Here is a 24616-nt window from a genome sequence, read left to right as displayed (position 1 = left end):
TAGCTGGTGAGCCAGGGGCAGACCTAGAACCCCATTGCAGATCTGCCTGACTATAAAGTCCTTGCTTCTTTTCACTTGTGGTGTTAGTCTACTTAATGCACAAAAAAAGTAGAAAATTTTAAATAGAATATGAAATCAAATTCAAAGATAGAAGTCTAGGTATGATTTAATTCTTTTTCTGATATGGCTATTTTAATTGAATCTATTGAGTACTAACTAATTTTATTCCCATTCTGTTTCTCGGCTCCCTCCCCACAACCCACACTTCTGCTATAGACCTAACAGCATATTATATCATCTGAGGGATTTGAAATATAAAAAATTTTGCTTACAGTTCAAAGTTTATATATTGTCTCTTCATAAGTGTTGCTTACGTGTACGTGTTTGATGAAAGGGGTTTTGACTTATACTTTATTTCCTGAAGAAATGTATAAAACTGTATATTGAGTTTCATAATCATAAAAGACTAAAACAGATTAAGGTCCTTCAATGAATATAAGAATCCGTAAATAAAGATACCTCATTTAATGGGAACTAATTACACCATAAGAATTATATCATGATTGATAATAAGAAACTATTCATAATTATGTGATTTAGATCTGTCAGCTTTAATAGATGCCTGATCAAACCCCCACAGTACTCAGCTTCTCTATGCCCCAAACCATTGGAAGGCAATTTGGATGGGCTCAAAACAAATTTGCAGTAGGTATTTAAAGTTTAAGATCCCTAAACCAAAATCAAACCAAACTCGTTGCCACGGAGCTGATTCCAACTCATAGCGACCCTATAAGACAGAGTAGAAATGCCCCATAGGGCATCCAAGGAGCGGCTGGTGGATTCAAACCACTGACCTTTTGATTAGCCACTGTAGCACTTAACTACTGTGCCACCAGGGCTCCTAGGTGGTGCAAATGGTTTGCATGCAATTACTAACCTAAAAGTTGGTGGTTCAAACTCAACCAGGGGTGCCACAGAAGAAAGACCTGGCAATCTGCTTTCATAAAGATTACAGCCAAAAAAAACCCCTGTGGAGCAGTTCTGTTCTGTAACACACGGAGTTGCCATGAGTCAGAATCAACTCAGTGACAACAGGTTATTTGAAGTTTGTCTTTGCTTGGGTGATGGGTAAAGTTTCTCGTTCTTTATCTCTCTCTTTTCCCACTGACAGTATCCCCCAGCGAACTCTAGGCTAACCTCTTCCTCTCTTCATTCAATTCAGAATATAAAACAGAAGATTTTGGTCAGAATATATTGACCGATTATACTTGAATTGTATCTTGATCATGTTATGTTGCTATATTTATTGAGTCGGCATTTTTCCAAGTGAAAAGCCATTTCTTTAGTTTACATAGTTTAGGGGTTTGGCAGACAGAATTATTCTTTTTCTCATACAAAAATTTATACATACATTGTTATGTGACCCTAACTGCTCTCCCTATGCTGTAACAGCACACCCTTCCTTTTCATCCCTTATTTCCCATGTCCATTCAATCAGGTCCTGACTCTCTCTGCCTTCTCATCTCAGCTCCGGACAGAAGCTGCCCATTTAGTACAAGTATCTACTTGAGCTAAGAAGCACACTCTTCACGCGTATCATTTTACGTCCCATAGTCCAGTCTAATCTTTGTCTGAAGAGTTGGCCTTGGGAATTGTTTTAGTTCTGGGTTGACAGAGAGTCCAGGAGCCATGCTTTCTGGGGTTCCTCTAGTCTCAGTCAGACCATTAAGTCTGATCTTTTTACTAGAATTTGAGTTCTACACCCCACCTTTCTCCTGCTCCATCAGGGACTCTCTGTTGTGTTCCCTGTCTGGGCGGTCATTGGTGATAGCCAGGAACCATCTAGTTCTTCTGGTCTCAGGCTGACGCCGTCTGTGGTTTATGTGGCCCTTTCTGTCTCCTGGGTTAATTCTTTCCTTGTGTCTTTGGAGTTCATTCACCTTTACTCCAGGTGCATTGGGACCAATTGATGCATCTTAGATGGCTGCTTGCTAGCTTTTAAGACCCCAGACACCACTCACCAAAGTAGGATGCGGAACATTTTCTTAATAAACTATGTTATGCCAGTTGACCTAGATGTCCCCTGAAAGCATGGTCCCCAGACACTCACCCCTGCTACTCTGTCCCTCGAAGTATTTGACTGTATTCAAGAAACTTCTTAGCTTTGGTTTAGTCCATTTGGTTTGACTTCCCCTGTAGTGTGTGCTGTCCTTCCCTTCACCTAAGATAATTCTTGAGCAGACAGAATTCTAAGATAAACCCCCAAGATTCTCTCCCCAGTGTAAATGCCCAGTATAATATCTTCTCTTTAGTCTGAGGAGGACCTGTGAATGTTATGGGACATCACTCCTGTGGTTAGGTTTCCTTATATGCAAAGAGACAAGGATTTTGCAAATATAATTAAGGTCGCACATAGATTGGCTTTGAGTTCATCAAAAGGGAAATTATCCGAGGTGGGCCTGACCTAGTCACCTGAACCCTGTCAAAGAAGGTCAGGCCTTCCCTAAAAGAAGAGACTTGAAGCAGGAGAGTTGCTCTCCTGCAGGCCTTGAAGAAGCAAACACCATGCTATGAACAGCCTAGGAACAGAGTGTCTCAGTTTACAGTCCTAAGACTCTGAATTCTGCCAACAATCGGTGAGCTTGGAAGAAGATCCCAAGCCTCAGATGAGAACATAGCCCCAACTTACAGTCTTGTATGACCATGAACAGAGGACCCAGTTAGACAGTGCTTGGATTTCTAACCTACAGCAACTGTGAGACAATGTGTGTTGTTTTAAGCCACTAAATCTGTGGTAAGACATTATACAGCATAGAAAACTAATACAAAGAATCAGTAGACTGAAGGGAGATTGGTAAAAGTGAAAGGAAGATGATTATCCAAGGGCTACTCTTGCTCAGAAAAATGCATGCTCTCCCTGAAGCAGTGCCTGAATTAAACGGAGGCCTGGGGTCAGAACCTAGAGCCCATTTTACCGAAGCACAGTTCTGGTTGTCTCCAAACCAGGCACATTTGTCCTAAATACCCTCACCTACATAATACCAATAATGACTAACATTTTTGAGTATTTCTTAGGTGCCAGGCACTGTTCAAGGAAATTTACACGTATCTATTTTGATCCTCACAACAACCCTATTATTAGCCCTATTTATCAGATGATTTAACTATTTGCATAGGTTAAATAATGTGCCCACTATCACATAACTAGTAAATGACAGGGCCAAGACTCAAACACGGATTCACCAGTGCCAGAATCTATGATCTGAACACTTTGCTGTATTTTCTCTCCCTAAACAGCTAGTAGTTCTTCCTTATCTCTACTAATCTGAACACGGTTCTCTCCAATCTCTGCCCATAAATCTCAGAAAGATATTCTATATCTTTCTCCCATTTTCAGCCAGTATATTAGGGAATTTTCTTACCATAATGTAGCCTCTTCACTGGAATAAAAGTGACATGTGCTTATTTTAAAAACAAAAATCCCAACCATGCCTTTTAATGTTACTGAGGTATTTCCAACAGTTTTTAATGAAGAGCTGGAGAAACAGGTGTTTGAATTTTTATTATTTTTTTCAAAATAAGTTACCTTTGTTAAAAATTCAATCTAGGTACTGTGTTTTATAACAAAATAATTTGAAAGATGCACAGTACACTTATTTAGAAAATATCTTTTAAAATATAATATCAACTAGTTTTATTTGAGTGGCATACTCTTGGCATTAAATGATATTTATATATTTTAAATTACTCTTAATTTGTTTACAACAGTTGCTCAAATTCCATTTGTATAGAAGGACCATTTTCCCCTAAAGCACTGATATTCCACCGCTTCACATTACAGATTTATTTTCTCCTAAGAGACCACTGACAATTAAAACACTGTAAAAAAAAGATGATTGGTTGCTTTGCAAGTTTGATGTATCTAAACAATTTGGCTTTGTAAGTTTACAACTATTATACTCATTTTTTGGAAATGCCATGTTATTTAAACGCTTTGAAGGGCCAACATTTGACCATTTTTGACCTATAAAAATAGCAATTTCATATGGTTCAAACAAGACTTACGATTCTGAAGTATCCATAAAACTCAATGAGCAGTGTTTTAAGACTGACCATACTTTTAGTCCAGTCTGCTAAAAAAGATTATTAAACGGAAAAGCTAGAAATAAGAAATGATGCTAGCACAATCCTGTGAATGTGCATATTTATTTTGTAATTTTATACTTATTTACAAAGGAGCAGTGTTTATGCTGAAGGATATAGGCCATTATGTATATTCTCACCAGTTACGAAGTAGGTTTAGATTATAAAACCACAAGAGCATCATTATGGCCAGGCCCATGATTTATCCAGTTGAATATTTCTTCTCTGATAAAAGAGTTATTTTTATAAGGAGGCTAATATTCTTTCTTAGTTCAAATAGAAAAGAATAGATATGCAGGTATAATATAGTCATCCCTCTGTTCCCCAGCTATCTACTGGTAAAGGGTTGATATTTCACTACCTGGGAGAATTTGGAGTCATCTGCAAACTGTAGAATGCCTGATCTACTTCATCTTCTAGACATTTTTGTCAAAAAGTCATAAAATAGAATTACTTCCCACCTTCCATATTATCTGTGCCACTAAGTTAAATAAGTACTTTCACCAGAAATGCAGATTTTCAGCCCAGAATTTCACACCACATTGGACTGAAATTTTCAAAAAGAATATAAAGTGTCAGAATTATTTTTAGTCAAGCCAAGAAGTATTATTTATACCTAGCTATAGTTTTTTATGTAAGAGTTTAAAAAATTTAACTTGAAGGAAAAAGTAAAATCTGAATAACAGTTGCATCAAAGGCTCTTGTTAGCAGTGTCTTCCAGGGGTAGGGGTGGTGGTGGGTGATGTTTTAAGTGTAGAATCACACAGAAGGCAGGAGGAAGAGACTAAGGGCTATGAAACACCAAGAATGCACTCTGGAGGCACTTGATATTCATTATCACAGGTAATCATTTCAAGGTGCCTATGGAGGAAATGTTATTATGCCTATTTAGCACTTGAAGAAAGAGGTTCAGCAAGATTAAAAACCCATTCAAGATCTTGCTTGTAATAAACATCAGAGTGTAGAAGTAAACACACTCCTATTTTAGAAATGCAACTTCTTAACCTTTTATATATAACCACCTTGACCCATACGTTGATTAGATAAACTGGGTGGGATGATATTTACCATTTAACACCTTTAAAGAGCATTCTTCCGATCATCTCTCTTATCTATCTACTATATACCTATCAATCAATATTCATGTATACGTGTGTGTATACAGATTCTCAGTAACATTGTAACTCTTTGCAACCCACAAACAGTGCTGAGTTAGCATTAAACAATTTTCATTATGAAACAATTTTGCCTTTAAAAATGTCCTATGTCATAAAGTCTAAAAATGAAGATATTTTAAAGAGATACCAGTGGCAATATTTGTATCTCATTCATCTATCAAGTGATCTGAGCCACCTGTGGAGACCATTTTTATCCACATTGCTGAAGTTTATGAAATATTGACTTTTATTTTCTTTATTAGTGCTTTTGTTTCCTTTAAGAGAGTGATAAATTTACTAAGATGATAAATGTGCTCTGTGCATTATCTTTAGAACTTATCATGGAGACATTTAACAATTCTTTAATTATCTAACAACTAATAAATTGTGAAAATAAATGAAAATATTAAGTTTCTGATCACAGATATATAGTTTTGGAGTTTGGTTATTAGACATGACACACTTCAGGAACACCTCATCAATATTTACCTCTTATCAAATTCACCCATTTGGAATTTAGCCAAGAAGTAGTCACTGGAGAAAAACAAATAGGACACTAAAAAAAATTAGAGTTCACATTGAGGGCTTACGCATTGACACAAGTGTAGTCAAACTTCGAATACACATTTTTAAGGTTTTCATCAATGTGGATACTCTATCAATACAATGATCCCTTTGCTACATTTTTTGGTTTGGTAATTCTCTATACTTCCATAAGCTGATTTTGACTCTTGGTGACTCTGTGTGTGTCAAAGTAGAATTATGCTCCATAGGTTTTCAATGGCTGATTTTTCAGAAGTAGATCACCAGGCCTTTCTTCTGAGGAACTTCTGGGTGACCTTGAACCTACATCCTTTTGATTAGCAACTGAGTGAGTTAGTTCTTTGCACCACTGGGCAAATCCAATACTCCGTAATAGGTCCTATAACAGTGTGGTTGAGAATGCTGTGTTCTCCTTTTCAAACTGGATACACAACTAGACTCCATTTCCCAGCCTCCTTTGCAGTTGGGTGAAAATATGTCTGGGTTCTAGTCATTAGGATGTAGAGAGATGAGATTTGTGGTATTTCTGGGACAAAGCTTTAAAGCAGCTGTTTTGCCCTCTCTAATGCTCTCCCGCCAGCTGCTGGATGCAGACAGCAATAATGAGGCCTCCAGAGCAAGAAGAGCTGCAGCATGCAAGGAGCCAGTGTCCCAGAATCACTGCATAGAGGAGAGCTCCTATCTAAGGGCCCCTTCTCCTCGTAATGTTTGTAATAAATAAACGTCTATTTTGGCTGACCGCTTATGCATTTAGAGTCTATTTGCTATATCAATTAGGGAGACACCAACTTATACATTGAGGATCTTATAAGGATAACAAAATAAACACTTAGACCTTGGGCTCATAAATAAAATAAAATACATACAGTTTACTACACGTTAATATGTGTGGAAACTTATTATTAAACAGTGTAAAATATAACCTATTAATTCTGCCTCACTAAGGCCACACCTGATCCTGTTCTGCATCCTGTTCATCTTTTCAGTGGCTAAAATTGAATGGAACTGAATGGTGTACCAACTGCCGTATCGGTCTAGCCTCTTCTATGTAGGTATCTGGCTGATAATCTTCCTAAAGGAAGACCCCAGACTTTCTGCCCCAAAGTGCTCAAAGTCTGTCCCTTTAAAATGAGGCTTTGCTGTTTGTCTACACAGAGTTCAACACTTTTACCTTTATAATCTATTTCAGTTAGTAGGTGTTATTTAATAAAGTTGTAGAGATAGGAATTACCTTGCTGCTGCATTTATTTTCAAGGGTTTTATAGACTTTTATTGTTATAGGAAAGAGAAAAAAGACTTTCTATGTTGATTTCTGCCTGAAAGAAACATCCATGTACCCCACCACCACTATTACTCAAATACCCTTTCCAATAAGGTTGTTTTCGAAATCTACCATAAATATTCCCCAGGCAAATAAACCACTTGATTTGTCTTAACTCACTGTAAAACAACCTTATTTTTATTGTTGTTAATTTTCACCACATTTTATTTACACATTCATGGAAAACACTTGTATTTTGCTTACAGAAGAACTTTTCAGATCCTCATTCAAGGCCTGCTAATGTTTATATTAGACACAATTCTAAGAAAGTCGGTTTTTCAACTTACAGCAAAATAGAAAAAGAAGAAATGCCACTGAAGGAAACATAAACTGTAGAAAGAAGTGGCAGATAAGATGAAACTAAGGAGTGAAAACCTATAAAAATTCTGGGACTGTTTAATGTAGGGTTCAATAGTCCACACACCTCAATAATCACTGAGGGCAGCCTATAAAAATATGTAACAGATAAAGTATGTTTATAATGAGAGATCATCAGGAAAGCATTACATTAGATTATATACATACAGGGCATGAGAATGTGTGATAAATATTTAGAGTATTTCCATCCAAAATGTTGAATATTTTCTCTATTGGTGTTTAAAGAGAAAAATCTCAGTCATTGGGAAAACAACTATACAAACAAGTTTTTCAGAGTGCTGAGGTCTCTGTCTCTCTCTCTCTCTTTCTCTCCCTATATGTGTGTGTAACATATATAATACAAACATACATACACAGTCATTATTTCTCTGATTTTAATTATTGCACTATGCATTTGTTCAAATATTTCTCATAACAGGTAGGTTGAGGAAATAAAGTTTAATCATCCCCGTAGTAGGTTGAATGTGGGCTCCCCTAAAAGATATGTCCACCTAGAACCTGTGAATGTGACCATATTTGAAAAAAAGAGTTTTTGTAGATGTAATCAAGGATCTCAGGATGACGGTGGACGCTAAATCCAATGATACGTGTTCTTAGAAGAGACAGAAAAGGAGAAGACACAGAGATACAGATGAGAATGCCGTGTGATGACAGACAGATTGGAGTGATGTGTCTACAAGCCAAGAAATGCCAAGGATTGCCAGCAGCCACCAGAAGCTAGGAAAGAATCATGCAGCAGATTCTCCCTCAGAGCCCCCAGAAGGAAACAACCCTGCTGACACCTTGATTTTGGACGTCTGGCCTCCAGAACTGTCAGAGAATAAATTTTTGTTGTGTTTGTGGTAATTTGTTATAGCAGTCAGAGAAAAAAACAATTCCTCGATTATTTTTTTCTCAGATCTTGAGCTGGAACTTAATAAGAAAACTCAGTACTTATTTCTCTTCCTCATACTCTCTTTTTCTTTCTCTTGTGATTAAAAAAAAAAAAAAAAAGGTAGAAGGACAGACCCAGTACTGGAATTGTGAATTAACACAGCATTGTGGCAAAGTTAAAATAACAAGGATTTTAGAGTCAATCAGAAGTGTGTCCCAAAAAGGTTCTTGCCACATACTAATTGTGTGACCCTGGGTAAATTACTTAACATCTTGGTCACTCAATTACCAAACCTGTAAAATGGGGACAAAAATTCTCCTGGGGCAGTTGTGCTTGCTGACTAAGATTATGACTGTAAAACACCTAGCATGGTGTGTGGTTTACTATTTAAATTATTTTGATAATTTAGTTTACTATATGAGTTATTTTGATAATTACTTCCCAAGTGTTTAGATCCATATGCACTATTGCCATATAAATAATGAGGCATGTGGATTTTACGAATATATTTTCTGATTTAATCTTTGCCTAAAAGTAGCATAGGCTGACATATTAATAAGAACACTCAGCTTTTGTGAATTTGCTGTAGTGAGATTCAAATTGGTTTAATGAGTTTAAGTTTGAAAAGTCCCAATATGTCTTGGGAAATAATTATTAGGAATTTTCTTTATGTCACTAATTTTCCATTCACATGAATGAGGCTTAGTGAAGCTGTCATACTCATCTTGTAATGATATAAGTGGAAATTCTCAGAGATGATGTTATAATGATAAGGTAAAACAAAGAGCTGTCAATACCGTGGTGCACTAAGAGGATAATACACAGTTTTAGTATTTTAAGATGCTAACTAGGAATTATGCTCATTTGAGGTGTAATCCTAGCAGTACCTTTTTCTAATTCTTCCCCATGGAAATTCTGTGACTGAAGTCCCAGAGTCTTCACAGCAATACACCTGTGGATGAGGTACCTGAGGACTGGACATGATCTAGAGCCAGAAGGGCAGTAAGAGAGAACACATCAAATCTAATTACCTTTGATTTTTTTTGAGCAACTGGTAACCCAGTATGTGCCAGGGAATAGCAAGATGAGTAAGGGACCCCCATTGGAGAGAACGATACCTATGAAGCCAGCATAATGTAATTTAAGAATTACAAAGGTCAATCTACAAAAGAATGTAAGAATGCAGAGGAATGGCCTGAACAAAAGGCAGAAACAAGAATGTACTATATGAGAGACAATGCCAAGAGAAACCAATCTAAAATGCAGGGCTTCTGTGGGAAATAATAGAATTCCCTGTATCATTATTAGTTGAATGATTTTAGACAATTAGTTCTCCGTTTTCTCATATATCAAGGAAAGATCACAACTGAATATAGTCAATTTGTTGGCTAGGGTTAAATGAGATATTGTCTGCAAAATGCGTAGCCTAGTACTTGGCACCTAATATGTCCTCAGTAATACTGTTTTGTTGTGGATGTTGTTTGTATTTGTTATTATTAAACCAGTTGCCCATCAGTCAACTTCAACTCCTGATGACTCCATGCGTGTCAGAGTAGAACTGTACTCCATACAGTTTTCGATGACTGATTTTTCAGAAGTAGATTGCCAGGCCCTTCTTCTGAGGCATGTCTGGGTAGACTCAAACACCAAAACTTTTGGTTAGAAGCCGAGTGTGCTGATTGCACCACTCAGGGACTCCTTGTGATTATTACTTCACTGGATGTAGGTGAAATAATCCAGCTCTCTGCTGAATATTTGGACTACCTTGGGGTACATAAGCTGTATTTTTCTTAGTTGCCACTGTGCAAGAGATACGTGAATAATTACAGGGGGACATTTCTCTTTCTGTTTCATATTTCTATCTTGTAAGCAAAGCTGATGATGGTTTTTCTCACTATGCAACTTAAATTCACCGTAACAAGCTGAAACAGAAGGATGTACTGGTGAGAGAGACAGTCACTAATGTCACCTGAAAATGCTCCCCGTTGCTGCTAAAGACAAAAATGTTCTTTCAAGCATAAAGGGGTAAAGGAGAACACAAAGAAAAGGGGGAAATCACGGATAGGACAGCAGGAGAAAGATCGGAATGACAGTGTCACAAAAGCCACTCGGAAGAGAGGTATCAAGAAGGAGTCCACACTGTGGGCTGCTCCAGAAAGGTGGCGATTTAGAGTTAACCATGTTCAACTACTGAATACTGTAGACTCAGTATGATTGCTCAGGGTCAGTGCTCTATCAATGGTGTGGAAACTTGTCATCTCTCAGTGTGATCAGTCGTCAATTTTGTAGCCTGTAAACTGAGTGTTAAAACTACCGCAGTTATCAATATAACTAACTTTATTAGGGGTTAACTCCCCTCATTTGCTATTGCTTACCTGTTAGAGTTACCATTATTGTAACAATAGTAATAATAAATTGAATTTAGGCATATTTATTGGGACACTCTTAGGAGAGGCTCCCCAAGAAGACATCAGGATATCTTTTTCTTTTTCACTTTGGACACTAGCTTTTCTATCTATAACATAATTATCCAAATAGGAGAAACACAAGCAAGCAAAGAAGTTAAGAACAAAAGGCATATTCTATTGAAATCAAAGAGAGCGAGACCCCCATCTCCTTAGACCAAAGCAGTTCTGAGGTTTGCACTGAAGCCTAACTCCTTAGCCAAAGCCTTCTGGGAAACTACCCCACCAGATTGCTTCTACTTAGGAAACTACTCTTCGGGTGGAAGGACGCAGAAGCAGTTTAGAGTCTATCGTGCGATTGCATTGAAAAGCTACTTCTAAATAATCATTCACCTTCTACATCACCCAGCAATATGCTTATGAAAGCTGTTTTCTGTCTTGTAACTACAGGTGTCAGATGCATCAAAAAAGCAGAAGTGCCCTTTCAGCTCTTCTCTGTGCCATTCCTTGTCAATTTCATGCTGCTTACAGCAACAACATAATACAGAAAACAGCAATGATGTCACTGGGAGTGCTCTGTGATTGACAAAGAAGAACAGTAATGGTCAGAGGTGGTTCCCCAGAGAATTCAGAACTCACTCGATGTCCTCCAGGGGCTCATCCCTTGATTTGAAGGAGGGATGAAGTGTTCTCTGCATGAGAGAGCAGAGATGAGAAGTGATATAGGTGCTTAAGGCTGGTCAGTTACTACAAAGGTAGTTCGAAGCAGGAGGGACTGAACACTGAGGTGTTGGTTAAGTCCTCTTTGACAAGCCCCAGGGGCCCAGAAATGTGGTGGTGGCAACGACGCGCACTCCTTAATGCACACACTTGTTGAAACGAGTAGAAGGCGGCAGTTGTTTGGAAATCCCTTTCCAGCCTTTGTTCCCAGAACCCAGCATTCATTTTCCTGTGCCGACATACGTAGCTCCTTAGATAAACACTACTACTGCAACAAATCATAGAGTGCCAGGCCTTACCAGATGGTTACATAGAATTAAAAATCTATGCAAAAATAAGTTCTAAAATAAAAACGGATAATGGCACAACTCTCACTAATTCCCAAAATTGCCTTCTATTGCAGCCATGCTGCTACAAATACTGTCTCTATCCACCTGAATCCTTTCTCCCGTTATTCTCCTCCTCTGAAATCCTCTGGACCTCCTCTCCACTCACGAAATCCTGCCGATTTTTTTTTTTTAAGGACCAGCTAAAGCTTCACATGGCTCCTGAACTGTATCTAGATAGTTCTTCATGTAATGATTCCACCCTTCCTTGAAATCTTCTTCCCTACCTTCTAGTTGCCCTTTAATAATGACTGCCCTTTTCTATCCTTTTCGAATCTCTTTTCTCCTCAACAGTGTCTAAATTCCTTGATATTAGAGGTCATTTTTCAGTACTTCCCTCTCCTGAGCCACAAAACATGGACAAGTAGGAACATCCTATAAGGAAACAATCAGGGGCTTTGAATTAAAGAGATACAAACTGTGTATCTAAGCCAAGTCTAGTGAGAGGAAGTTTCTTTCAGGAAGAAAATGATCTCCAACCCCATACCCCCACCCTGTTTTTCCCCTTTCTTCTCAAGTGGTATTTTTTAATCTTTCATGAGAGATGAAATAGCTGCCTAGAATTGAATACTGATTCCAATTGACGTTTGCCATGTGGATTTGGGGGATTTACACATGTCCCTGTGCCTCAGTTTCCCTGTGTGTATGCGTGTGTCTCCAAATATGTATTCTTGATATCGCAGTTATCTCTAATTTTATGTATACATTTTTTTGTTGTTGTTAAGCAACTTTCATCAAAAAATCCCCAAACCTGGATCCGAATATGAACACCCCATCACATTATCCTTTTATCCTTAATATTTGCAACATATAAATTACTTTTAGTCCACTCAGAGCCTTGAATCATACCGAGAAACTTACACCCTCTGCCTTTCGCCAGGTGCTTATTGGAGTATATCCATCAGCAACGAAGCCTGACGTCTTTAATGCACTGAGGTGCTTTAAAACTCTAGAATCAGTGTTGAATCTAACCCCTGCCAAAATGAATACAAATGAGACTCTTGTTGGTACAAAATAGATTTGTGTGGGGGTGGCCTCCATCAGGCCTACTCCTAACATTTATGGGGCTCAAGACAAGAATGTAAGTGGAGATGTACATGCCATATGTCTAAATATGTAACAGTTACAAATGCAGCTAAGAGGCTTCACAAAACCATTTTCATAGATTTGTTGTAAGGATTAAATAGGTGAATACATGTGAAGGGTTTAGAACCATACGTGGCACATAATGAGGACCCAATAAATGTTAGCTGCTATTGTTGTTAATTACTTCCTCTTCTTGAGAACATTTCTTGATGAATAAATGATTTAATGGATGATTTCCTGGCCAGGAGGCTTCTCTGGACCTCACCTTCTCTGGGTGACCATTTGATGAATGAGACAATGTCCGAGAGTGGCATCAATACCATCAGGCCCAAAATACACAACAAAGTGACTATAACAAACAAAAGACAGTAGGCACCAGAGCTTCCATGGGCATTTGCTATGTGATAAGTTTAAGAACGCGAGTTCTAAGATAATTGATTTAAAGATTTATATGTATGATAAGCTAAATAAAACCCAAATGCTAAAGAAAGGGTTTAAAGGGAAAAACTGATTAAAATCAGTAATTCTGCTACTGTTGGATTAATACTTTGGCTTAATAATATTATCACTTAAAACTAATGGGGTCAATATATATTTCTGGAAACAATCAACAGTAGCTCCTAAATTATAGTTGTGCTGCCTAGCACTGCTAAAATTAATGGTCTTGTAACATTCCTATTTTAAGAATATATTTTCAAGTATTAAAAACTCTACCATAAATTATTTTACATAAATAATTATTTTAAAGGATCAATAAGACTATTTTAAAGTTTTATAACTAACAAGGATTTTTAAAAAGTTGCTTTGGGAATAATTTGTGGAAAAAAATCACCCTCTTTCTATTGTAATAATTTTTAAAAGGACTATGAGTTTCTATTAAAATTTTTAATTTAATTTTACAGGATGTTACTCTATAAATAGAACAATCCATTTTAAATGGACAAGGTGAAGCATATAAATGACATTATTAGTGTTGCTACTAACAAGTTTTGAACTATGCATATTTACACATAAATAAAACCAAACCAAAGAGATACAAATCCAACAGTGAATGAATAATAGGGGTGGCATACCTATTATTTCCTTGTCCAAGGTGTAAATGGATCTAATTATTGAGTAATGTTTGCATATTCCTGCATTTCATATTGAAAAATACATTGGTAAACAAGGAACTTAACTTTAAAAACAGCAAAAATACTCATATAAAAGCAATTAGATTTATCTTAACTTTCCCCTTATACAATATACTAAGTTATGGGACTGAAGCTAGTGCTCACTCCAAATGCGTGAGGAAATTGGTAAATCATTGCAAAGCCCAAGCATCTGTATCTCAAAATGAGAATGGCATGTGCTTATAGGACAGCAGAGTCGAACTTTATTTATACTCATTGAGATTAATTCGGGAGCTCTTGGCTGCACCTGTCAATTAGCGCCACTGAGAGATGCACATTCCTGTAAGAGGTGGTTACAGCTTTCCAAAAATGTTTACAAACTTCCCAGTTTCTAAAATACTTTTATTCTATAATTGTAAAACGTGTCAAGTCCATCTACTTAACTGAATTTACTGGTTAAATATTGTCCAGTAGCCATATACAGCTTTTGAAGATGTTGGAGTCTTTTACCAAGAATTTACTTTTTTTGAGCTAGTCTCAACTCCAGCCTTAGTCAGGAGAAGAGTGGAAGGCTTTGGTGTTCTTAACCAAGCAGGACAATGATAAAATGGGTAGACACAGAGGGGGAAAGTTTCAAACGTAATCAATTTGGACTCAAATCAGTTCAGCCTATTTAAAACATTGAACTCAGCACACATTTGCTGAGTGCTTACTTTAGCCAGATCTTAGCAAAAGAGACAAGGGAAGCGAGAGGAAGAAAAGGACATCTTCTCAGGTGCTCCCACTGGCTTGCAACTGGGGATATCTGATGAGAACCCATCAGATAATAATTGTTATGGGGTGACTTGTGTTCCCCAAAAAGAGATGTTGAATTCCTAACATATTCCTCATAGTAGCTGTGAATGTGACCTATTTGGAAATAGGGCCCTCTGTGGGTGCAATTAGTTAACATGAGTCATGCTGGAGTAGAGTTGGCCCTAATCCAATATAAATTTCCTAATCCAATGTATTTATTAGTTCCTTATAAAAGGAGAAGAGATACAGACAGACAGGGAGGGAACATGGCCGTGTGAAGACAGACAGAGATTGGATATATGCTGCCATAAGCCAAGGCACTCTTGGGGCTATCAAACCAAAACCAAACCCAACCCGCTGCCATTGAGTCAATTCTGACTCCTAGAGACCCTATACAGGAAGCTGATAAAGACAAGGAAGGCTCTTCCCCTAGAGCCTTCAGCTAGAGCATGGCCCTGCTGACAATCTGAATTTGGACTCCTAGCCTCCAGAACTGTGAGGGAATAAATTTCTGCTGTTTTAAGTCACCCAGTTTATGGTACTTTGTTATGGCAGCCCTAGGGAACTTACATAATGATGCATTGTAATATTTTTGAATTAGGGAAAAAACTATAACATGATAAAAAATAATAAATCTGTATGATCTGAAAACAATAATTTGAATTTGAACTACCATAGAAAACTCTTAGCCCTTCTGTCATAGCACTTAGCATTAAAACAAAAAAAAAAAAGTGAGCGTGTGCCTGCGTGTTACTTTGGATTTTAAACACCAGAGGACAGAATGGAAACCCTGGTGGCATAGTGGTTAAGAGCTATGGCTGCTAACCAAAAGGTTGGCAGTTCAAATCCATCAGGTGCTCCTTTGAAACTCTATGGGGCAGTTCTTCTCTGTCTTATAGGGTTGCTATGAGTTGGAATCGACCTGATGGCAACCGGTTTGGGCTTTTTTTTTTTGGAGGACAGAATAGCTCATCTATCTTCATTCCTATCTGTTCCCGCCCCCCAAGACACGCTTCCACTATTTAATCCAATACCTTACCAACAGTAAATTTTTAATAAATTATTGTGAATGAATTGAATTCAATTAACCAATTGATTTTGTTTTTAAATAGAAATCATCAAACTGAGTGAAAATCAGTTAGAATCTCAAGGCCAAATTTATTTGAAGCTTCTTCCTCGCTCTCTTTAATAATTCTCTAGTTTTTCTTACCTAGACTTTGGGTCTGTTGTGACCAGCCCAGTACCACTTCCAGACCATGCATGACAAGTAACTGCATTGATAATCTTGTTGACAACTTTATGACTTCTTATGTGCTTCCTTATCTCTGTCATCCAAAGCCTCTCACACAAACCTTCAATATTCCTTGATGATAATAACAACACTAGCTGATGCTCTTCTTCTCTACCTTGTTACCTGCTAACATCCAGCTACTTTAATTACCTCTCTAATAGCCCCCATTTCCCTGACTGCTTAATACCTTTTGTTTCTTCAGCCCTACACTCTAGCATCTACTGCTAAAACTGTATGACTCACAATTACCCCGAACAGTTTATCTTCCACGTTCTCAAACTCAAAGATTCTTCTATACGCTGTATCCATGATTACATGCTAACTCATTATGCCTAAAAAAGGTTAAAAAAAAAAAAAAGTACATGGACCAAAATACAACTCTTGTGTGTATTTTATTTGGCCAACATAATGTGTAAAATTTTTTAAATTGTTTGCTAATATTTAAAATGAAGCGAGTTCATGGTAAAACCGAACTTTCTGGTTTCTCTTGAAAAACCAGAAGATTTGGCAATAAACAAACGAAAAAACCCATTGCCAATGAGTAGATTCCGACTCCTACCAACCTTATAGGACAGGGTAGAGCTGCCCCATAGGGTTTCCGAGGCTATAAATCTTTATGGAAGCAGACTGCCACAACTTCCCCCACGGTGTAGCTAATGGGTTTGAGCCACCAACCTTTGAGTTAGCAGCTGAGCCCTTAACTACAATACTGCCCCCATATTCCTGCATGCATCAATTGGCTATAGCTGAATAGCAGCTGCATTTTTTTCAGGTGGGACAAACTCTAGTTTGCAATTGTCCTTGCCACTTCCTATTTTCCTCAGTACTTCAACCATACCACTTTATTCCTTTACATTTAAGACTGTAGTTTGTAGCTCCCACTTTAGTGTTTTCTGACACTGTGTCTTATCATTTAGCTCTCATTCCTCAATGCTAAGATCTGAAGATCTGTTTTATTAAACTTCAACCAACTCGTTTTCACTATCCACTTCCTCTACTCCTTCTTTTGGACCGTGAATAGTTGATGGGGAAGTCGTGGATCCGTGTTGACTGAGCCCAAGAGATAGGGTGCTATCTACTTTTAGCAAAAGTACATTTTTACTTTTTTTTTTTTGAGTGTCATCACTTGGCACATATTGCATTGCACTCTGACAATTTCCTAAATTATCCAAATCGATTATAAACTTTTTGAACCAAACTAAACCCACTGCCTTCAAGTCAATTTTGACTCAAAGCGACCTTATAGAACAGAGTAGAACTGCCCTATAGGGTTTCCAAGGCTATAAATCTTTACAGAAGCAGACTGCCACCACATCTTTCTCCCACAGAGCAGCTGGTGGGTTCAAACCGCCAACTTTTTGGTTAACAGCTGAGAGTTTTAACCATTGCACCACCAGGACTCCTACTCTTTGACCATAGGGGCCAAAATTGTTTCTGCCTCAGTAGCTCAAGTACCTAAAGTCATCTGAGTTCTAACATGTTCCATTCACTTAGGTATTTATTCAAAGCTTATTATAGATGACTATTTTCAAGAATCAGACTATTTGGTGTCATGTGGGATATGCAAACTAGACAAATTTAGTGGCTGCTGAAATAATTCTCCTTTCTCATCTTCTGCCTCACTTTTTTTCTTTTAACTTCATCTTCAGGTGTGTGTGAGAACCTCTATGTAAGAATTAAAAGGATAAGGAATAAGAACAATGCATCACACCTTTGTTAAGAGGCCACTAGATTTAAAGTTTCTTTTCTTGGATTTTATAGAAACATCTTGGACCAAGTGAGATCCTGTAGATGTTGCATGTTTTAATTCTTGGGCACATCTGGGTGGGATAAGAAGGAAGAAGCTTTGAATCTCTGCAGCTGATGTCCTTCTTTCCACCCAGGATTTTCAGCCCTGTAAACTGCTATGGTGTGTACTGCCTTCCACAAAGATTTGAAATTCATTAAACAGACAAAGTGTATATTTAATACTCACATGAGGGAATACAGAATGCCTTTCAATACATCAAACTCCTAAACCTTTTACATCCTTCATTTTTAAGCTACATGGATTTTGATTTGTACAATTTTAAAAATATTCTGAAGCCTAGTCAATCTAACAGTAAAAAGCACTGTTGCACAGTAAGAAATCAAGAAATACAATTCAGCAAACCTGGTATAGTTGGTCCCCAGGGAAGCTTTTTTCCAATTCGGTTTGTCATAGCTCAGATCCATCATGTCATGCTAGCCTAACTTACTACTACTGTCTTTCATTTTTTTTTTTTCCTTTTTTGGCACACTCCAACTATTTTCTGTTAAACTAGTGCTGTCACAAGAAAACATATAAAAATGCTCTTTTGCAAACACACTAGTTCTCTCCTGAACTCTCCAGAGCTAGGATTTCTCTCACTGTCTTCATCGGGGTGAATGCTGACAGAGCACTGAACCTTACTGTCGGTGGTGACAGGTTTGATGCTGTTTTGTGCAAGGTAGAGAAAAAAACAAAATAATAATAATAAAAGAGGGTTTCTGTGCCTTGCATCTAGAAGGTCCCTTATTCAACAACAAAGGCTTCTGTTCAAAGATGATTAGCTTAAAGGCATTTCAGAGAATTCTGACTGTAGCAGTTGGGTGTCTTGCTACTAGGTGATGTATGTATTCCCCCAAGAACAAAGGCAGCAGCAATCTTCTTCTGCTGAGATGGCACCTTTAATAATTCCATATATTTATCAGTATTTGTGTCAAGATTTTAGGTATTTTGCCCTTCAGGTGAAGGTAAGAGAGGATGAAGTGAATAGGATCTTAAACAGTCCTCTGAGGTATCTGCAAAGAAAAAAAAAAAGTCCCAAGGTATCTAGGGGAATGAGAAGAAAATATTCTTGTGGATTAAAATGTACACAGCATAAAAAAATACCTCTAAGATTTCTAAAGGGAAGATTGAATAGCCTTTGCGTTATTCATAAAGGCCCAAGATAAGATACTGCTCAAAAATTGTACAGCACTATTTTTTTCACATTTGAATTGAATCTAAAAAATCGTATCTTTTAAAAAGTTAAAGCCAAAAAAATGTAAACTTATTTTTCAAATAAAATCAACAAGCTGTATGTGCTGTTGCCATGGATTTTGCCTGCATAACCATTCTGCATATTGTGTGCGTGACTCCAAAGGAAATTTGGTTGGTCTGCAGTTAGGAGGTGTAGGATGCACGCAAGATTTAATTGAGTGTGCATACGTATGAGCATATGAGTGACGCTATCCCCAGGGCCTGTGGACCAAAGTGACACCTGTCACCATCCAAGGCAAATGTATGTACTATTGAATCACGTGGCACTTTATCCCATGTGGGCTTGTGCTGGGCCTGGTTCTTTGTGCCTCTCATCAAATGCAAAGAGCATTCGTACAGTGTGCGCAAAGGTCCTAGAGCTATTAGGGAATGCCAGGAACTTGAGGAGATAATCTTTCCAATAATAACTTTGACACAGTCTCCCAAAGTCTGAAAGATCAGAAAGTCAATCTGAAGGACCAGGGAACTAAGCATCCTCCACTTGGCACAGAAGAAGTAGCCTCCGAGGAGTGAGCTAAGTCTGTGGTTAAGTTAACCTCCCTTAGAGAGACCCACAAGGCAGAAGCCAGAGACAATTCTTCAGACAAGATCAGAAGCCCATGAGAGCCCATCCTAGGTTCCCCTTTGTTTCTGAATTGAACTTTCAGTGCCACATCTGTGGTATCAGTTATTTTCAGGGTGACAGGCTGGTGTCATAAAATGCGATTTCAAGTCTACAGTTAAATCAAGCAGAAGACAAAATGGATTTTGAGAAAGGAAGAAAACACTTGTTGTAAATAACTCCAAGGCTAGATAATTAGATTAAGTCTAATCTATTCCAATGTCTTTGTGGGTACATTTTCCATCGAAGTCAACAGCAGACTTCCCTCCTGAGGCTAATATAATTTATATTGTTACTCGGCAAATTTTATATCAACGTTAGACAAAAATAGTCCATGTAAACATACAAGGCCAGGGAACTGTAGTAATATGGAGTAGATTCATGCCAATTTAAGTAACAGAATTACACACTTATTCAGTTTAGTATTCCTTTCTCATAAAACCTGGTCAAGCCATTCCACCTCTAGAACTTAGACCCATAGGAATTATACATTTACAGTCTAGACTGGGTTCCACACAGCTGACTGTATCTATCTATATACCTACCTGCCTATCTACCTGTCTATCTATCCCTATACATAAACTTATGTCTTCCTTGCCTATCCATTTCCATTTTACTAAAACCTTGATTCTTGCCCAGTTGTTGAGATTCCCATTTTTTCTATAGTCTTCTCATAACTATAGCAATGTTCCTTTTAAAGAAATTAAAAGGAAGTAATACATTTACTTCTGTAGAAATTTGTTATATGTATACGTGTGTGTGTGCGTTTGTGTACTCACATGCAGACACACACACACACAAGAACATGATTTCACATTCTAGTTTTCTATGCTTAAAGCTAGGAATCCAGTAAAATCTAATAAATGGTCAAATTAAAAAGAGCAATTCAAAAATGTTAAGTGGTCACATTTGCATTGCCCTCACATATTGTATGTGGGTAAATTGGTGGTGGGAAACAGAAATCTAATCAGAAGTTGGCACAACATATCATGCATGGTCTATTAGAACACTCTGGACTGGAGTCAGGAAACCTGGGCTTCAGACTTTAGTTCTACCATTTTTCTAGTTACGTCATGATGAGGATGTGTCTACCTCCAGGAGACTCTTAAGCATTAAAAGTATAGTAAGATCACCTTTCACGAAAGACTATTGTATAGGTTAAATGTTGCATTATATGGGAAAGCACTTTGTATACTCACATATACTTGGCAAATGTAAATGTAAATGAGAAAGATTAAATCAAAACACTGAGATTTTGTTCAAAAAAGTTATGGAATATTTGGAGTAGACATTTTTTTCCTTCATAATTTTGTGCATCATGAATTTTCATTTCAGATCTCAGAAAATTTTTTAAGTTTTACTGAAGTCAACATTTAAAAATATTGTGTGGAAGTAAAATTATTTTATCTACATTTAAAGGGTATATAATGGTTTGATGTTTCAGTTTTCACGTAAAACTAAAGTCTTACTCAAACACTCTAAAGATAGAATTTTATTAGGACTGGCAAGAATGATACCAACATATATTCATGGACTGATTCCATCTCTATGCAATATGTAAATTTCACTCTAAATATAGTCTTTCAGAGTTTTGAAATGCTTGAGCTTTGGAAATTTGAAGTACAATAAACTGATACTATATTAAAATTGGAAATTTATTTCCCCAATTAAAAAAAATATGAATACTCTCCTCAAAAATTTTGTGTTTTCTAAATTAAAAAGTGAATGCAAACAAGTCAATGGCAACTCTAAAAAATTTAAAAGCCATTACACCATAGTATTTGATGCAATGTATTTTACATTTTCATCCTTAAAGATATTTCTAATCAAACCAATTATACACCGGATCCAAGTAGTTATTTGAAAATAAAAACTATTACTAAAGCACACATGCATAAAATACAAGTTTGGTGGTATTTATTCAGTTATTTGGCTCATAATTAACTACTTGATTTATTCAGCTATTTAGCTACATATAATTTTATATATATATATATATATATATATATATGGATTTTCCATTGATAGTTTAAGTGTTTATAAAACTTAACCAGATTTTTGTATGCTTATATTTTTTTCATTTTCTTTATGCTTTAAAAATGCCCTTTGCAATTTTGAAAAATGTATATATAGTGAAAAGTATACTGGCTGAATTAAGTTCCCACAGTTCTTTCCTTTTCTCAATTAGTATTGGGTTTACAAGTAAAAGTCCCAAGTGTAGAGGTATTGAAACAACTTTAAAATTTTTTTCATAAGTAACCATCGGATGAATATATATGTGCTTAATTTCATCTGCACGTGTTTTTTTGATGCCTTTAAGAGATCTTCTTACAAGATTGCTTTATGTCATCAGCATGATATATCTCTGAATCAATCTTTGAAAATCTAATTTGAGAAGTATGTACTGTTTTTTTCCAAAAGTTTATTACAATAACTTTGTTAAATGAAACTCAGTGTACATTAGCTCTAAAAAAACAAAAGGATAAAGTAAGAATTAGGGACATGTGGACTGTACATTCAGTGAAATTAATCACTCTTAGGTTAGAAATTTGCCTTTTTTATGCCCAGGGAATCTTGAAGGAAAGAAATAACCTGAGCCTATTTTGAAAGAGTCAGGACCACTTTTTGTAGATCCTTGTTACTTGTCTTATTTTGCTCCACTGATTTGGAATGTGTAATTCTTAATTTCAGATTTACAAGTTCTAGCTTAATGTTGGTCACCTCCCTGATGAAATTCTTTTAGCCCATTTATCTAGAACACTATTTTAAGTGGTCAAAGTCTTGGAATGGCTCCAGTCTGTTGGGTTGACTCTGTTAGTTCTATTATCATTATCATAACTATGAGTACTTATATATACTTATATACTTATATATATCCTTTCATTTTTCATATTTTTTCCAATGGTCTTTTAGCTCAGTGTCTGTATAAAAAAAAAAAAAAAAACTGTTGCCATCAAGTCATTTCCGACTGGCAGCCCTTGGGATGGCATGCTCATATACAAACTTTCTGCTGCTTCCACAGGGTTAAATTTTTTATAATAAAATCCATTGCTGTTGAGTTGATTCCGACTCATAGCGACCCTATAGGGCAGAGTAGAACTGCCCCATAGAGTTTCCAAGGAGTGGCTGGTGGATTCAAACTGTTGATCTTTTGGTTAGCAGCCAAGCTCTTAACCACGGCGCCGGTAGACGTCACTATAAAATTGAGATTTATGTTTGTTTGTTTTTGAAAATTCTGACAAAACTGAGTCTTCTTTTCTGTATGGATGACCACTGGGTGGTACTTGGTAACCAGGGCAAATGCTCCCAGTTTCTCAGGTGTGCCTGGCCCATTTCACACATGTATGTTAACACCTTCTGTACCTTGTATATATTTGTGTTGCCATCCTTGTGCCCTGGTCCCAGGTTTCATGTATGGACAACTGAACACCTGTTTCTTTACTGAAAATAAAAAAATGAAATCAGGAGGAGGAGGTGGTTTGGGGTGAAATGAGGGATTCAGAATATTTAGGTTGAAAAGGCAAGAAATCATCAAAGTAAAAATGTCCAGTGAACAGCTGGAGATAAATAACTGGTGCTTAGAAGGGAGGAAAGGATTGGTGATAGAGATTTGGGAATCATTCAAGTAAAGGCATAGTTGAAGCTATAAAAATGGATGAGTTCTCTGAAGGAGAAATTGTGTAGCAAGAAGAATAAAAGGCCAATAACCGAACATGGAAAAATATTCGCAATTACAATGCAGGGAGAGGAAAAGGACCTAGATAGGAAGACAGAAGAGTTCAAGAAAAAGAATGGGAAAATACACCTTATTATTTGCTCAAATTTTTTGGCCTTTTTTAAAACAAAAAAGAGTGCATTAAATCAATATTAGACATTTAAAGTTTAGTACTATCACAGGTAGGAACAAAATGTCTTGTTGCCTTGGCATATCGGCAGTCAAAGCCCATCCAGGCAGATTTGCCTAAATCCTGAATTGTAACAAAGGCTGACAGCATTGGCCATCATAGGCAGAAAATAAAATATATTTTTGGGTATGTGAATATATGCAATAGGATATTACAAGAGGAGACCCATACATATTATCTTTTTTTGGTAAAGTTAATTTTTTAAATATCTGAACTGAATTTTCCACCTTTTTTTCCGGTTTCTGATTTACAGATTGATCATTCCCATTTTATTTTTTTAACTTTTTCCCATACAAAAATTTATACATACATTGTTATGTGACCCTAATTGCTCTCCCCATACTGCGACACCACACTCCTCATTTCCACCCCTGCTTCCCCATGTCCATTCAACCAGCTCCTAACCCTCTCTGCCTTCCCATCTCACTTCTGGACAGAAGCTATCTGTTTAGTCTCTTGTATCTACTTGAGCTAAAGAGACACACTCCTCACCAGTATCACTTTTCGTGCCACAGTCCAGTCTAATCCCTGTCTGAAGAGTTGGCCTTGGAAATTGTTTTAGTTCTGGGCTAATAGAGAATCCAGGGGCCATGCTTTCCTGGCTTCCTCCACTCTCAGTCACACCATTAAGTCTGGTCTTCTTACTAGAATTTGAATTCTTCACCCCACCTTTCTCCTGCTCCGTCAGGGACTCTCTGTTGTGTTCCCTGTTGAGGTGGTCATTGGTGGTAGCCAGGCACCATCTAGTTCTCATCTCAGGCTGATGACGTCTCTGGTTTACGTGGCCCTTTCTGTCTCTTGGGCTAATACTTTTCTCGTGTCTTTGGTGTTCTTCATTCTCCTTTACTCCAGGTGG

General features: G+C 37.1%; 1 protein-coding gene and 1 long non-coding RNA gene across 2 annotated transcripts in view; both read right to left on the bottom strand.

Annotated features, from left to right (window-relative positions):
* ARHGAP15 (Rho GTPase activating protein 15) overlaps window positions 1-24616 on the bottom strand; it is a 713811-nt gene that overhangs the window by 494675 nt on the left and 194520 nt on the right. The gene's annotated exons all lie outside the window — the stretch shown is intronic.
* LOC111820299 (uncharacterized) overlaps window positions 8519-24616 on the bottom strand; it is a 38613-nt gene continuing 22515 nt past the window's right edge. The window contains exon 2 of the long non-coding RNA XR_002823851.1: window positions 8519-23296. This is a non-coding gene — a long non-coding RNA (uncharacterized LOC111820299). The remainder of the gene's footprint in view (window positions 23297-24616) is intronic.

Source organism: Trichechus manatus, unplaced genomic scaffold (genome assembly GCF_000243295.1).
Source record: "Trichechus manatus latirostris isolate Lorelei unplaced genomic scaffold, TriManLat1.0 scaffold00033, whole genome shotgun sequence".
Classification (NCBI taxonomy): domain Eukaryota; kingdom Metazoa; phylum Chordata; class Mammalia; order Sirenia; family Trichechidae; genus Trichechus; species Trichechus manatus.
This window is presented reverse-complemented; position numbering and strand designations above follow the sequence as displayed.